We start from the raw sequence: 16,737 nt of genomic DNA, 5'->3' as shown, positions 1-16,737 counted from the left end.
TTTCCACAATAATCCTCATCTAGGTAAGTGGGATAGTAAATGCTATAGGCTCATGTCTTTATGCTTATTGTTAATCTGTTCATCAGTTGGTGCTAATGATTGCTGATATTCATTGGTTACAGGTATAGGTGAGGTGTTAACCCCAGTGAAAGAGTCTTGAACATTTATTTTTCAAACAAAAATGACAACATTTGTTGCTTCCAGCTTCATAAATGTAAAGATTTATAAAGATTTGCTTTTCTGTGTTGTTTACAGTTAACATAGAGTCTTTGGGCTTTAGACAGTTTATCGGACAAATGAAGGACTTTGAAGATGGCTCTAAGAAATTGTGGTGAGAAATGTTTGCTGCTAAATTTGACATTTTACAGACTAAATCGTCAGCATTTTGATCAATAAAGAAAACATTAAAACGTCTTGAAAATATTTATACAGAGGTGACGAATCCTGATGTGAGGAAGATTTATTTTGTTTACTGCCTATTGCTCCACAGAGGTCAGAGTTCAAGGTCAGCTCCACATCATGGATGACTTGTTAAAGGATGGACTGTTGACCTCTGCCTGCAGCATTGTCCGCAATTTCTGCTCAGGCATTCATTTAACACCAATCAAAACTCTTCCAGATGGCCGCCTGCCCTTCAGGTTCTTGGAATTGTGGTGGCCTTTAACTTGATCGTCCCTGGGTCTGCTGTAGTAGCAGTGGCAGATAGCAGGCAGGAAAAAAATCAGTTGTGAAAAGGGAACTTTTTCTTCCCTTTTTATGTGAAAAAAACAAAAACAAAACAAACAAACAAAAAAAAAACCCGCACCGTCCGCCCCCTCATGTACAATGCTGGGAATAGTAACAGCACTGTGAGGCAGGGCTAAATATAGCAGCCAGTGAGTGTTAACATGTCAAATTCAGCAGGAGTGCAGGGAAGCGGCTGCTGCCGCACGTGTGACCGCCGTGGATGTACGCAGCGTCGCTATAAATACCGAGCAGCCCCGCGATCTGCTGCTGCTGCTGGATGTTCCAGGCACCGAGACTACAACACGAATAGATGATTTTGTCCGTAGTCAACAGTCACAAATCAAATCTTTGAATTTATAAAGCACCACCTCTAAAGTGAGGTGTTGGATTCGTGCTCATAAATCCTCACTATTAACCGACGAAGATGATCATCCGCATCGTCTCGTGATATTTACACGACTCCGCTGGTGAAGGACGGGGTTTTGAAATTCAGCTTTCGGATTGGGGGTGGATGATGGATTTTTGCGAGGGTAAGGGAGGGATGGAGGGTGGAGGAGGAGAAGGGGGGGCAGTTTATTTTTATCACGGCCGCCTTTCAGAAATAGATGGCAGACTTAAAAAAAACAAAAAAAAGCTCATGAGTTCTTCTCAATCGAAGACGCTTGTGCAGCAAACCGTGCATTTATTTGTGATGGAGGGAGACTTTAAACACCCCCCCTCCACCACCACCATCACCCCTCCAGCTCTGTTACGTAATCCAGCATGTGAATGTCAAGAGACAGAGCGAGTCGTGGTGAGAGAGACAGAGAGAGAGGAGGGGGGAGGATTTGGTCTATGCATAGAGCTCCCAAAACTCATACCCAGGGAACACAGTGTACTCCGGAGTCCCCCAACCCAAGCCCCCCCCCCGACACACACATTTACACATATACACACCCAGTGCACTCGCACGCACACGCAAACAAGTCCTGCAAGGACAAAAATCCCCCAAAACAAGCATATAGTGCGCAAACAGATCAAGAGAACAGGTGGCTCCCCACATGAATCCCCTTCTGTCCGTCCATTCACATACTCTCTGCTGGAGGAAGCGTGTGAATGAGTGAGAGGGGGAAAAAAGTGATGAATGAATGAATGAATGACTGCACGGAATGAGTGAATGAAGAGCAGCAGCAACAGCAGAAGAAGAAGAGGAAGAGGAGGAGGACGAAGAAGAACGCAGGGGGCGCGCATCACTCCTGTCCTTCTCAGTGTTTTTTTCCCCCCCCTTTATTCTCCTGCAGAGGGAAGTACGGCTGCACGGGCAATAACCAGACATGGAGAGCAAACACATACAGTACACACACCGTTAAGGAGTGTGTGTGTGTGTGTGTGTGGGGGGGGGGGGGGGGGGGGGGGGGGTTCATAAATATTGAACCCGTTCATAAATATTCAGCGGCTCGATTCATGCGGATTCTTCTCTTGAGGTGGTTTATTGTGTGCAGCAGAGCTCCCAACCAAGCATGTGATGCCAAGGATGGCTGGTGAAGGGTGTGTGTGTGTGTGATGGGGGGTGGTGATGGTGTGGTGCTTCTATAAATAGCATTATAGCTCTGCTTCCATTGACATCATTTAGGCAGGAGAGATGGAAAAATAAATAGGGGGAGGGGAGGGAGGAGAGGGCGCAGGGTTCCTTAATCTGGGCTTGAAATTCAAACAAAACCTGGCCAGCCATCCCTCTGTACACACTCTCAACAAAATGGTCCTACTGGACACAAATCATTACAAGCTTTCTCTTTGACTTTTTAGTTATTTTATGAATCATCATTTACAGGAGCTAGACCAGAAAATCGCTTTAAAGGTGCAGTCAGTGTTTTTTTGTTGTTTTTTTTAAAGGAATTTTAATCAGAAGAGAAAGATCTTGATTTCATTTCTATGCCTAAAGAAACTAAATAAACACACTCTCTTTGTTTTCATGACTGAATAAACAAACTGACCTTAACAGTTTCATACTGTTTGACTTTGTTTATATGTGGCGGACCCTGCCACCTTTCCTGCTTCAAACAGTGTTATGTGGACCTTAAGCCTGATTTATGCTTCTGCGTCGCGGCGACAGCGTAGCTACGTCGTCGACGCAGACCCCTACGCGGACCCTACGCCGTAGCCTGACGTGCGCCTCCAAAAAATCCAGACTACGTGTCACGTCGACGCGTCGAGACGCGAACAGACTGTGATTGGTCTGCTCAGAACGTCATTTCCGGCAGTTGCTTTTCCGGGGATCGAGGTGGTCAGAAAATATGACCACCTTTACAGTTGTTGTTCAATATCCACGAGCTCTATCTCCAAAAACACCCGCTCCATCTCAGTTGCCATTGTTTACTGTCTGACCGGAAGAAAACCAAGGAATCCGATATGAAACCCCTGAAACCAAACAAAGACACAGCCACACCCCCCTAGCTGCTTGGTGGTGAATTGCAGAACAACGCGTTCCCTCGACGCAGAACTTCGAATGCTCAATGACGGCGTAGGATCGACGACGTAGCTACGCCGTCGCCGCGACGCAGAAGCATAAACCAGGCTTTATTTTCCGCTGAGAACTATTCACTAGTTCAATAAAAGAACTAGTAAAATAGAAAGATAAATGGGTCTGAGTTTCTATTATTACCTCTTTCATATTGTGAACATTAATATTATGAGTTTGAATTTCTTCTCCAAAACAATTTGATGCACCTTTACATGTATCTTTCAATTTTGTGATTTTATTTTTATTCGTGTTTATGACCATTTTTGGAATTTACCGTTTAACAATACTGGTCTTTGATGATTTATCATTTCAGTCATTCTTCAGGCAAAAACGTCAAACATTTACTAGTTTCAGCTTCTTAAATGGAAAGATGTGCTGTTTTGATTAAATCAAGAATCTTTGTGGCTTTGACTGTTGGTTGGGTAAAAGAAGCAATTTGAAGACGTCACGTTGGGCGGTAGGAATCATGAAATAATCAGATTGATCAATAACTCAAATAAATTAAATTAGCATTAAAATTAATCTGTGTAGATTGAAATGCCTCCCTCCAAAAGTACTTAGAAATCCAAACTTTAAACCAACAACAACAGTGAGATTGTACCCGTCTCTGGGATCTCCTCTTTTGGTCGTGATGGTTCGCAGCACCCTGGCAGAAGATCCCTTGAATCCCTCTCTTTTCTGTGTGCGTGCGCTTGTCTTCATCTACTGGGGCCCGATAGTAAACATCGGACCAAAACACACACTGTTTCCTAGAAAGACGCAGCCTACGAGTCGCAATGGAAAGCCACAAGGCAGATGGGAGGGGACATCAAACAAATTAAAAGGACCTGTGTGTATACAACAGACACACACACAAGCAGAGAAGTGGAAAGACGGGGGCCCTGATACACCCAAGGCAAATGTTTTGGAAGGTATTATTATTGTATTGACATGCTTTAAAAAGAGACAAGGCGGAGGGTTGAAGCTCAATAAGCCGTGTGGAGGGAGATGCATTTTCATTTCGTTATCAAGGCTAACATTTCCGCTCAAATAGGCTGACTGACTCGTGTGTTTATGTTATTATGGAGGAGGCCCCCTGTTTTTCCATGGTCGGAGTGTCTTAGTCACTACCAGGACCGCTCTCTTTCTCTCTTAGTCTGTCGTCAGTCTTGGCACTGATCCCTGAATACTGCGTGACTTCCATCGGTGCTGATGACGTCCTCTATGATACATTTCTCCCCATGTGGGTCGTCCGCCTTATCCTGCTATTACACATCTCCCGCAGCTTGTTCCTACACCTGCTAACACTTGTTTACTTGTTACTGTTTTCCTTTTTTCGAATGTTTTGTCATTCATCTTTTGATTCCTGTGAGGTCGGAGGTCAGCAGCAGTCGCAGAGCCTCCTTGAAGCCTCCTCAGAGGGCCAGACGTTTGCTTCAACCCTGGACAGACACCCACCGGTTCAACCTGCCATCCTTGAATAACAATAACTTGGGGAGGTCAGTGTTGCACTCATTTATTTCGGTGCAGATTGAGCATCGTTCCTCTCTGCTGTTGATCACACACTTCCTCCTCCCAAACAGCGCTCACACTGTTTTTTTTAGTGCGTTTGGCTCACAATTCTCACAGCAAAAAACCTGAAAGGTGTAGTGCTACATGGCTAGCAGACGTGAGATGGAGCTTCCTACGACATTTGAAATGTGTGTCTCTCGATTCGAGAGGATGAATCATAATGCCTAATTCAGTCCTAATGGTGAAGTATTTTTACCACTGTCTCTCTCTCCCTCCTCCTCTGTATATATCTTCTTCTTCGTCTTCTTCTTCCTCACTCTTTTCTTCTCCTATCTCCTCATTTATCACACATCCAAAAACAGTCTCACTTTCTGTCTGCACGCATTGAAAAAAACAAATAGCAACCCGGTGACTAACGTAGGTTGGGCCACCTTTCAGTGGAGCCAGCCTGAAAATTCAAAAACAGGTGGACAGGTTCCACATCAGTAGCCAACATCTGCACGCATGTACGATGTGTGTGGTGTTCTGCATCAGTGACAATGTGTGTCTTGGAGACGGGTACAGGTAGCCAGTTATTTCCCAAAACAACGTGTCTCTTAGTCATGTTAACTTAAAGGAAAAGTTCACCCAAAACTGAAAAATTCAGTCCTTAACCTCATGCTGATGGAAAGTCAGGTGAAGTTTCATATCTTAGATGTCTACTTTACAAATTAAGTAGATGGCAACTTGTTTTAAAATGTAATAAAAACCAACAGGACCAAACATAAAATGGATCCACAAAGTGGCAGTGTCCGCTAACGCTTTTAGTTTAGCAGCTACAGTGAAGATTTGGGCTTAAAAGAGGGTGTAAGTAACATCTTCTCAAATCGATATAGGATCTCAGGGCGTCTTGAATTCTGACGAATGAGCTGTATGGAGCCATTTATACTTTTGATGTGATGTTGTTTTGCTGTGAAGCTCCAGAAAGGTTTTGGAGGACTAAGAAAATGTTCACAACTCATGGGTAGATGTTGACTGAATTTTTTAACATTTTTTGGTGAACCCATCATTGAAAGCCAGAAATAACTGGTGTTGCTCATAAACGTGATTCTGCAAAATCTTGAAATTAAACTAGCTAAAATAACAGGAGAACACCAAATGTAAAATGTTTATTGAATTTTCTGCTGATGCTAACAAGGAAATTCTGCTTTTGCTCTTTCGACTCCACAGGTCAAAGGTCAGTGTCCCTGGAGATTTCTCAGTGAAAACCCACTGACAAGATGGGTAAGTACTGACACTGGATATTGAACTGGTGACCAGCGTGTCAACGATCATCTTCCAGATCACTTGACACAGTGATGTATGTGAGTCAACAATAACCCTTAGACAGAGTTTAACAAATAAACAGCAGTCTACTTTCTGAAAAACATTCATTTACTCTCTGCAGTCATAGAATGGTAGAGAAAACTGTACTAGTGATCCCGGCTTCATGTTGGCTAAATTATTGGCGACATTCTAATTTGAACAAGTACAGAGACATTTTTTTATAGTTATCCCTAAAATGTGGTTGTCTGATGCTGTGTATTTGACAGTTTTATGATTTAACCTTATTACCTTATTGCCTAAAATGTCATCGTTTCATTGAAAGACTTCACTGGGAATGTAATTATTCACATAACCTCATCCCTGCCGTCTCTTTTTATGCTTTGCATCTCACTGCATATTGTACAACATATTCAAAGATAATAATATATCTGTTATATTGGCCAACAGATATATCATGCTGGCTCTAACTGTGACACTTGCAATGAGGATAATACATTCAGAAGAAAACCAGTGATATCATGAGGGTTTTCAGCTTGTGATGACATTTCAGCACCAGGGACAGCTTCTGAAGAAAATACACCACAGTGAAATTGTTGTCTAAACCCAAATACACTTCCTTTTTTCTTTCAAAAACTCCTTTACCCCAAACTAAAACTGAAACTACTACAATAATACAGAATAATTCTCAACCTTGCTTTCATCATTAATTCCTTGTGCTGCTGCATAGTCAGGTCCTCTGAGACTTATCACTTGGGCTATTTAAATGTTCCAAAGTAGCAGTGAAAACCCAACAACCTGTAGAATAACAGAAATTGTGTCTCTGCCTCTCTGTCTGTCTGCCTCTGTCTGTCTGCCTCTCTGTCTGTCTGCCTCCTGTCTGTCTGCCTCTCTGTCTGTCTGCCTCCTGTCTGTCTGCCTCACTGTCTGTCTGCCTCCTGTCTGTCTGCCTCTCTGTCTGTCTGCCTCCTGTCTGTCTGCCTCACTGTCTGTCTGCCTCCTGTCTGTCTGCCTCACTGTCTGTCTGCCTCCTGTCTGTCTGCCTCCTGTCTGTCTGCCTCACTGTCTGTCTGCCTCTCTGTCTGTCTGCCTCTCTGTCTGTCTGCCTCCTGTCTGTCTGCCTCACTGTCTGTCTGCCTCCTGTCTGTCTGCCTCTCTGTCTGTCTGCCTCCTGTCTGTCTGCCTCCTGTCTGTCTGCATGGTGTTCAGGCTCCTTGGCTTTAGGAGCTGCGGGTTAAATGGGGAAATGGTTTTCACCATAGTCAGCTAGAGGATATTTTTAGACTGATAGAGCCAGAGAGACACAAACCTATTCTGACCTGTTTTTTTTCCTCTTATCATAATCAGTGTTTTCTTTATTTATGCTTTTGTTTTCCTCGTTTCTGTTTTTATACATTTTAGTTTGAGTTGATTGTGTATTGTTTCCTCTCTCCACATCGAGCTCCGGGTCTTTAGGCTTTCAGATATCGATGTGTCTGGTCCAGCTCTCCGCCCCAGTCTGCTTGGAAATGATGGTGGTCGTGATGTGGAGAGCTGTTGGGGGGGGGGGAGAGATAAGAATCTCAGAATAAAACATGCTACCCCCCCCCCCCCCATCTCCCCTTCACACACACACACACACACACACTCCTTGCCCAATACCTACCCACACACCCCAACCCCAAACACTCATAAGCCCCACCCCACTCTCCTTGCCAGCTGAATTAATTTGATACTATTTTTGAAAGTCAGTGTTTCTAAGGGAAACCTAATGACGCAATGACGTCAATGCAGGTCAATAGCACACTGCTGGAGAAGAGGACCGGGGAGAGAGAGAGACAAACACACACAGGAGAGAGAGAGAGAGAGAGAGAGAGAGCGAGAGAGAGAGAGAGAAGAGGAAGAGAGGTGGTTCGTGTGTGTTGTCGAGACACTTTTCCAAAGCTATTCCCGGTGTTGTGACATGAATGACTCTCTCCTCCTGGTTCTTTCTTTCCCTTCCCTTTTCCCCCTTTTTTCTTTAATGAATTCCCAATCCCTTCCCGCGAGCTGGTTTTTGCCTTGCTTTGGTCCTCGTGCCTTTTGTCTATTTTTTTTTTTTTTTTTTAATTGTGCCAGATTTATTCGTCTCCCGGCGGGTTTGCGCCGATAATAGCCCGGACTCCCAGTCGCGCTTCCCCTGCCCCATTCATGGTTTCCGTCTTTCTCTGGAAGTCATTCACACACACACACACACACACACGAACACGCACGGAGACACACGCGCGCGCACAGACAGTGAGAGAGAAAGAGAGAGAGAGAGAGTCCGCGCAGTGAGGTGAATCGTGTTGCGCGCCTCCCCAATTGCGTAAAGTCCCCCTGATTTGGCGGGCTCTTTCTATCAGCTGGCTCACAATTGTAACTCTGCGTGCTCCCCCCCACCCCTTCCTTTCCAACCACCACATCTCCACTCCAAAACCCCCTATCACCCCTCCCTACCCCACGACCCAACCAGCACCTTTCCTTTGAGCCGGCTCCCTGAATCCTGAATGGCATCACCAAATATTTTAGTCTCCGACAGACCGGAGAGACGACGCACATCGGTCTGACCTGCTTTCTCCATCCTGACGCAGGAGCAGAGACTGTAGGCTGCCCTGCTTTCCACTCTCTCAGTGTCTCCTCTTTCTGTCTCAGCCGGCACAAAGCCATTCTTAAGAAAAAAAAAAAAGAAAAAGAAAAAGAGACAGGGAATTTAAAAAGAGAAACAAATCTAAATAAAAAGGTAAGTGATTTCTTTTGTAGACGGCGCGAATCCCGACCCAGGATGTGCTGCACTGTAGTCTGGGAAGTTTGCAGTTAGACCACGCGTAGATATTTTAAGACTCAAGAGTCATCAGTGGCGGGTTGCCCCTCGTTTTCTAGTCTGGATGCCTCTTTTTGACACAAGGGTCTACATCAGGTGAGGATGTCCGTCACTGTGAACATTTTGATCACGATCGTAGATTCTGTCGTAATGAGCCGTCAGTCTTATTTGCTGCACACGAGACATCCGGGGTGACTTTATTTGGGTTCGTGCTGTCAGACTGAGGGAACTGAAGAACTGAATGCATGCGGGAAGGAGATCTCTTGTTATTTTCTCTCTCTGTGTGTGTGTGTGTGTGTGTGTGTGTGTGTGAGTTGACAGCGGATGGGATTTTGCAGACACTCAAAGAGAGCGGGCTGCGGTAAGGCGTAGGAGTATTCACGTGTTGGGGATCCTCTGCTTTAGGCTGCCTGCTCTGCTGAGATGCCTAGTAATAACTCAGAGACACACAGGGAGAGGGAAGCTTTGGGAAAAGAAAAAAAAAAAAGATACAGCTTGTGATATCTGAGATGTATTTTCACTGGCTTTGGCATTTGGCGACACTCGTCTGTCCCCTCTGGTGCCAATAACGCAAACGTGCGGCGTGACAGCTCCTCGGTCAGAGTGTGTTCTGTGATTTTGCCTTGAGTTCCGCACTTGTAAACAACTTCCCGCAGCGGACCTGCGTCAGGTCACACGTGTTGACTGTGCCGCTTCATGACGGGTGACATCCTGCGTGTTCTCCAACTTTGAGCCGGCGTGAGGCGTGAGGCGGCGTCAGCTTGAGCAGGCAGTGGAGTGTGTTGTGTGAACTGCAGCGGCTAGTTCGTGTAACAGCAAAGGAGGTTGTTGGGGAAAATTGGACAGGACTGAGCTGTTCAGCACCGCGGACAGCTCATATTTTTTGCACTCAGCCCACACACATCACCTCCTGGAGTCAGAGTTCATTAAGGGCCGGAAGACACCCCGTAATCGTTAACATCGGGGCGCCCTTCTCTGGAGTTTCACCAGCTCGACTCCTTGACACGTCTTCCCGAAGTCGTTTGAAAGTGTGTAGTTTGGGTGCAGCTGGTTAAAGGTGCATTAATGGCTTCGAATGATCGCAAGCAGACATTGTGAGGTTGTTTGTTAAAGTAAAGAAAGCACACTCCCTGTAAATTAATCCGTGCTGTTCCGGTCCTTGTCGCTGTGAGATGAAGTCGGACAAAGGCTTCACAAGAGAGGCAAAAGGAGAAAGAGAGGGAGGGAGAGAGAAGTCCGCTGCGGCTTGCAACTTGCAGGAGTGCATACTTTTTTTAAGGAGGTGGAGGAGGAGGAGGAGGAGGATCTCTGGCTGAGTTTGTCGACATCCGGCGGTGATTTCGGCGCACTGCACTAAAGGAACCTCGGCTGCAACTCCCATTGATACTGCTCCCTGTTTGATTGAATGATTGTGGGCTACAGGGAGCTGTGTGTGTGTACATGTGTGTCTGCGTATGTAGGGTGACTTGTGGTGGTTTGTGTGTAGATGACACACTTAACCGTTGTCTCGTGTTTTCGTGCCATGGCTTGATTTGGTGTAAAAAAAAACAAAAAACAAAAAACAAAAACGAGATCCAGACGTGAACTAAAAATATCCAGAGCACAAACCCTGACCGTGTCCTCTCCTGTCTTTATTATATTCTGTGCTTCATTGTGCTGGTTATCTCAGCGTATGACCTGCTAAATCCGCTCAACGTGTCTGTCCCCATACATACACTCGCCAGCAGTCACGGACATACAGTTGGCCTACAGGCGGGGATAAAAATAGCACAAACCGATGCGACGGGCGCAGCCCTTTTCCCTTCCCAGAGCCGACTTTTCTAGGTAGCTGTCACTCAGTGGATACTCACCAACCCCCCAGCACACCATCCCCCCTCAGCTCACCCCATCCCATCCCGTAAAGTCTCGTGAATCTCCACGCGGCACGAGTGCAGATGGACGGCATGTGGAGAGGGTCTTACAGCAAAGGTGTTATAGAAGGGGAGGTGGGGTGAGAGACGGAGCATACTGTGGAGGGAGGTTTGTTTGTGAGCCTTTGCACGGACAAGCATGCGCTCCCCGTGGCTCTGTTCCGTGGGTGAGCGGGGTCTGGTGCGTGGGCACGGCCGGTGTATACAGGAGCTGGAGGAGGCAGCGGCTCAGCTCGCTGTGTTTTCCTCTTCTCCGGCTTAGAGATGCGGTGTGTTGCCCGCCAAATGCACTGGATGCTGGGATAAAAAAAATTCTCCAGGACCAAAACAGCACCCTTGGTGGGGGGATATATAGAGACAAGAAAAGGAGGAAGGGAGGGAGGGAAGAGGAGAGGAGGGGAGAGGAGGGAGGCTGGATGGATGGAAACCTAGATGCTCCAGCATTAGAGGAGGGTTTTTACCAGGAGATAACCTTCTCCAAAAGCTGTACTTTCCACGAGTCCACACCACATTATCCACCTGTAACATTTTCCTGTTTTGTCGCTCATTTTTTTTTTCCACGGCACATTTGCGGAGAGCTGATCACAGAGCGGCAGTGTCTTTAATCAGGCTCTACGGGCTGTAAAGTGAGAGAATCTACACGTGACGTCAATGCCTAGTAACTGACGCAGCCCTTTAAAAAAAAAAAAAAAAACCCGGCTTTTTATTTATTTTTTTATTTTTCTTCTTCTCGTCAGCAAAGCTTAATTACTAAATTTTACTGTGCTCCGTCGACTAAAAGAAAAAAGAGAGCCCCGCCGGGAGCATCGGGTAATCCGCGTTCATCAGTATTTGGACCTATTTTGCGTTCATGAGTTTGACACTGGGACTAGAAGCTTCTGAAGAGGGCGACAAGACATCAAATATTGTCGATGATACCGGCAGCGACGGCGACTTCCACATTGTCTAGTTGTTGGGGGGTGAAAGTAGAGTGTCTTAAGGATGAGAAGGAGGTGGTGGCGGCGGTGGTGCTGTTGGAAGCACATTGGGCTCCACAAAAAAAAAAAAAAAAAAAAAAAAAAATCACTGCAATGATGCAACGGAGGGGAATCGGGGCTCTAGTGCAGAGTTGGAGAGGCAAAATTAATTTACATTACATGCACTTCACGTAACGTTCCTAAGCGATGCCTTTTGTGAGTGTTTTTTTTTCTCTCCTTCCTCGTACTGTGACCTAAAAATAGCATCATAGTTTTGATCGTGCGCCAGAAATAGACAGACGGGTATCACTTGTAAAAAGGGAGGCGATCCTGAGCAAACTTGGACGTGCCACTGTAAGCCTACATAATAACAAATGGAGGACTTAATCTGTTGCATTTCTTCCAGACTCTTGTGGCGGCTTCTCACTGAAAAAAAGAATCTCACTGTGTTTCTTGTTTTTGTCTCTTTCTCCAGTTTAGAGCGAGGACGCGGCTGCAGCACGGTGAGTGAGACGTTTTGCACATGTAGTGTATCATTCCGTGTACTTTTGTGTATTTTGGTCGTGCATGCTCCCGAGTGCCTGTGCTGTTTCTCTTCTCCCAGATATTTTGCCTCCTTCCTCTTGTGTCTCATGCACGCCAAAAACATATAAACAAAAAACAACAACCCCCCCCCACACAGACACACTTGACTCCCGGTCGTAGGCATGGATTTTATTGGCATGCTTTACGAGCCATGTATGACTGTGGAGCCAAAGCACAGAGCAGCCCTTCCTGCAGAGTAGGAATCACCCCTTTTGGTAAATAAGCAAGTGCAAAAACTCCCTTTGTCTGTTGGCGCTGTTGAGTCTCTATCACATATTTATTTCTTTCCCTCCCATCTCCCTGCTTAACCGCGAAAGCGAGGGGAACCCTCCTCTGATGAGCGCTTAAGGACGCCTTTTCCCCCCCTCCGTATTCTTGTTTTTTAAGGGGAGTCGTACTGACAGAGAAGCGGCGGTGGAGGAGGAGGAAGAGGAGGAGAGAGTGGAGTGAAGTGAAGGAGCTGTTGCTGCAGCAGAGACCAGGCGCACCGCATGGGGAAACCCGGGAGCTGTCCAGCAGCAATGGTGCTGAAACTACACCAAGTGGCGGTAGTGGGCTGTTGCTGGTGGTGCCTGTGTGTGTTTGTATGCATGTGTTTGTGTGTGTGTATGTGTGTGTTGTTCCTGGCTGCCAAAAGCTTTATTTACTCCTGCTTGGAAACCAACAGCATCTACTCAGAGAGAAGCGACGTCGTCGGAGAAATACTGAAGCACGCCCGCGTCCTTTAAAAAAAGAAAAAAAAAGAATCCCCTGCCCTAACTGAAGGGAGACATTTGGCTCGTTTTAACAGTTTTTTTCCCGCCTGTGTAGTTTGACAGAGAGAGAGAGAGAGAGAGAGAGGACCGGCTTGGATCAGCTCTTCTTCTGCTCACGTCAGTCCCGTCATTTCCTCCCGTGAACTCGTAAAGGAATCAGTGTGATTTATTTACCAATCACGCCTCTTTTTTTCTTTTTTTTTTTTTGAAGTGAAGCAACTTTAAATCACCTGAAGGTGTGCAGCCAAGTTTGCAGTGCGCTTTCAAAAGTAGTAAAAACAAAAAACAGCCGAGATACTCTGCGTTTGAGTTCAGCAAGGCGCGCCTAACCAGGTCTGAGAGCTCCCAACGCGTAAACTTTGCGACGCTGAGGGCGAGGGGAGCATAGCTATAACCGCCTCTCCTCCAAGAAAAGAGTTTGAAGGCATCATCCTTTCAATTAAAGGTATCAGTGTTGAATTAGCGACCCGGACCGGCAGGATGATGAATAGGCTACAGGCGTCTGCACAGCTCTGCAGCCCGACTGGGAGACGAGAAACCGCGCTCGCACTAGTGCCAGTCTCCGCACGACTTTTGCCAATTTCCCCCCAGTATTGTTGAGGCTACCGTGCCACAGATGCAAAATCCCGATTGCACTTGACGTGCGATACATTCCTCCACCTCCCGAATTATACACGCGCGCGCGCGCGCGCGCACACACACACACACACACACACACGCACACACACACACACACACACACAAAAGCAACAACTCTGTGACTCCTCGTCGGTCAAAACGCGCAAATACCGACTCGAGAGGCCAGATCTCAGTCAATAATTCAACAGCGAGCGTGTAATATCGGTGGAAACAACACGGATTCCCGAGTCGTGACTGCTAAAGTGAGTAATGTGCGCGTTGGCTGCGTCAGGAGAGGCAGTCACTGTGCAGTGCAGACGGTGGGGGAGAATCGTGACTGACTGGGTTGCAAATGAAAAGACCACCCAATAAAAAAAAATATATACCCACGGGGGGGGGGGGGGGGGGGGCGAGAGTGAAAGGGTGGGGGTCTTGGGTCTGGGGTGGGCTTCAGACTCTTGGTATATACTAACCACCTCCACTACCACCACCACCACCCCTTAAATCCCACATACCTCCTTTCTCCCCAACGCTTGTTTTTAGTCTGAGCCCTGCTGCTCGCTGGCATGCTGGCAGCCAACTTGAATGCAGACGAGTTTCATCAGTGATAGTGGGGCGGTGTGGATGGAGAGAGAGAAAGAGGAGGAGGAGGGAGGGTGGCAGGGAAGGGAGGAGGGAGGAGGGTGAGGAGGAGGGGGTGGGGGTGGGGGGGTATGTCGGTTCAGGATCAAACCTGGTATAAACAAGGGGGGAGCGGAGGGAAAGGGGGTCCGGATCCAGATCGTGACCCGGCCTCCACCTCGGTACAGTAACTTGGTTGTATAGAGGGGGGGTTTACTTTTTATGAAATGGCTTCTGAAAACTAATGGAACTGTTGCAGGATTAAAAACAAACAAACAGGTAAGTTCTTCTCTATTTGATTACTGCATTTGCTAAATTTGAGCAACAATAAGAACCCACATTAAAGACTGTTTGAACTCGTGTGAGATTGAGTTACGGTCGTGATTAACTCTTGATGTGATGCCCAGCAATGTGTTGTTGTTTTTGTGAAGTCGCTGTACAAGCTGTACACAGCCGCACTGTGTCGTGGTGTTCATTACTTATTACTGTTTGTCTGTGTTGGTTACAACCTTTAAGACCACCGTAAATGAGCGAACAGTCGTGGCTCCGGACTGAATTTGCAGTCCGGCGACCCCCGTGTCGGTTTCGCATTGGTACCCTCCGGTGAACTCTATAGGTGACCATGAGTCGCCTCAGATGCTTCTTTGCTATGTTGTGATGCGATGTGGAGCTTCCGTACCTCAATTTCCCCATATGCAGCTCTTATTTTTTTAATCATCATACATACACATATATGTATATACTTGCTTGTTTGCATTTAATTTGTTGTAGCTTGCAGCTGGCTCGAACACGGGGGCGTTATTTGTGATCCGAGATGAAAACGGCTCATGCTTCCTGTCAGATATCTTGTTTATTATTGCGATTATGATTACCATGATTATCACCGTCATCATAATAGAGTTATTTATGATGATATTTATAGAGCGACGGTCAGTCTCGCATCCTCGTGAGACGCCCTGCAAACGCAAATCAAAATGGAGATTCAAAAAAAAGAAAAGAAAAAGAAAACGCACAGAAGCAAATAGCCGCATCAGATGCTCATATCCCGACATCAATGCATATAAGTATACACTTTCTCTCGTATAGATCACAATTTGGTTAGCCCTGTCTATTTTTTTTCAAAAAGGGGGGTCCCTATATGAGCGAGACACCGATTGGTTGATGACGAGGTTTGGTTTCTCCAATAAGATCCCTCCCTGCTCTCTATTTATTGCCAGCAGTTTACAGCCTTGCTCTCTCCTCACCCAGAGCTCTGGAGCGGCTGCAGAGAGCCAGCGCTTCACTATACGGGAGACACACCACGGACCAGGGAATATAATACAGAGAGCGAGCGAGCGAGCACACTGACAACAAAACGCATCGATGCATTGCTCCCAGTGATCACACGGGCTCTGCACATCCGAGCGTTTGGATAAAGAAAAAAAAAAATTACAATAAAGGAAGGAAGCAGAAGGAGAGGAAAATATGAGGGAGAGACAGAGAGAGAGAGAGAGAGAGAGAGAGAGAGAGAGAGAGAGAGAGAGAGAGAGAGAGAGAGGGGAAGGGATGAGGGAGGAGAGACGAGAGGGGAGATAGAGGAGAATCAAACTGGAGAAGGAGTGGGGAATCAAAGCGAAAGGACCTTGGACAGCTCTCAGTTGCAGCAGCAGCCTTGGCATCCGGACACCCCCCCTTTTTCTCTCTTTCTCTTTCTCTCTCCATCCATCCTCTTCCCCTCCGTGTGTGTGTGTGTGTGTGTGTGCATGTGTGTGTTGGAGGGACACACTCGCCTCGGGTTGCCGATGGCTGGAGATACAATCAACTGAGCCGGGATGGGAGATAAATGCACGGAAGCGAAAAGAGAGCAGACTCCCCGGGTATCACGGAGTCTCCGTCGGATGGCAGCAACAGCAGCAGCAGCAGCAGCAGCAGATAATGTCCTTCACGAATCTTTTTGCGGTCTGGGCTTGCTGTTCATAACTATTAATCTGGGAAGCCCTTACCCCAAAAAGCATTTGCGGAGGGCGCAATCGCCGCGCCGAGACATCGACATCAGAACACGGCTCCACTCGTGGAATTTTACAATCTTCCGTTTTTGTGAGGGCTCGTTTGCTTTTTCTGCTCGAATTTTCTTTTTGCATCATTGTTGTCCTCATTTGCTCTTGTTATTTCCGACATTGCCACGGCAGTGGCGTTTTTGTCACGGTTGCTTTTCAGCCCTTCGTGTGTCTATTTATTTTATTTTTTCCCCCCCCCAGTCAACAGTTTTCTTCTTTGTTAGAAATTGTGGCGAAGCCCTGCAGCCACGTCGCACCCAAGTTTTGCTCCAACTCTTGCGTGCCTCAGTGTCCAGAAAAACAAAAACAAAAAAAAACAATTTTGGTATTTCTGTCAACAAACATGTCGTAGGACCCAAAACTTTGAGCCATGCAAGATTAAGTCATTATTTCAACCAAACACACCTCCCTGCCCC

The sequence above is a fragment of the Sparus aurata genome, chromosome 8 (genome assembly GCF_900880675.1).
Source record: "Sparus aurata chromosome 8, fSpaAur1.1, whole genome shotgun sequence".
NCBI classification, from domain to species: Eukaryota; Metazoa; Chordata; class Actinopteri; order Spariformes; family Sparidae; genus Sparus; species Sparus aurata.
The sequence above is the reverse complement of the archived record's forward strand: the minus strand, read 5'-3'. Positions refer to the sequence as shown.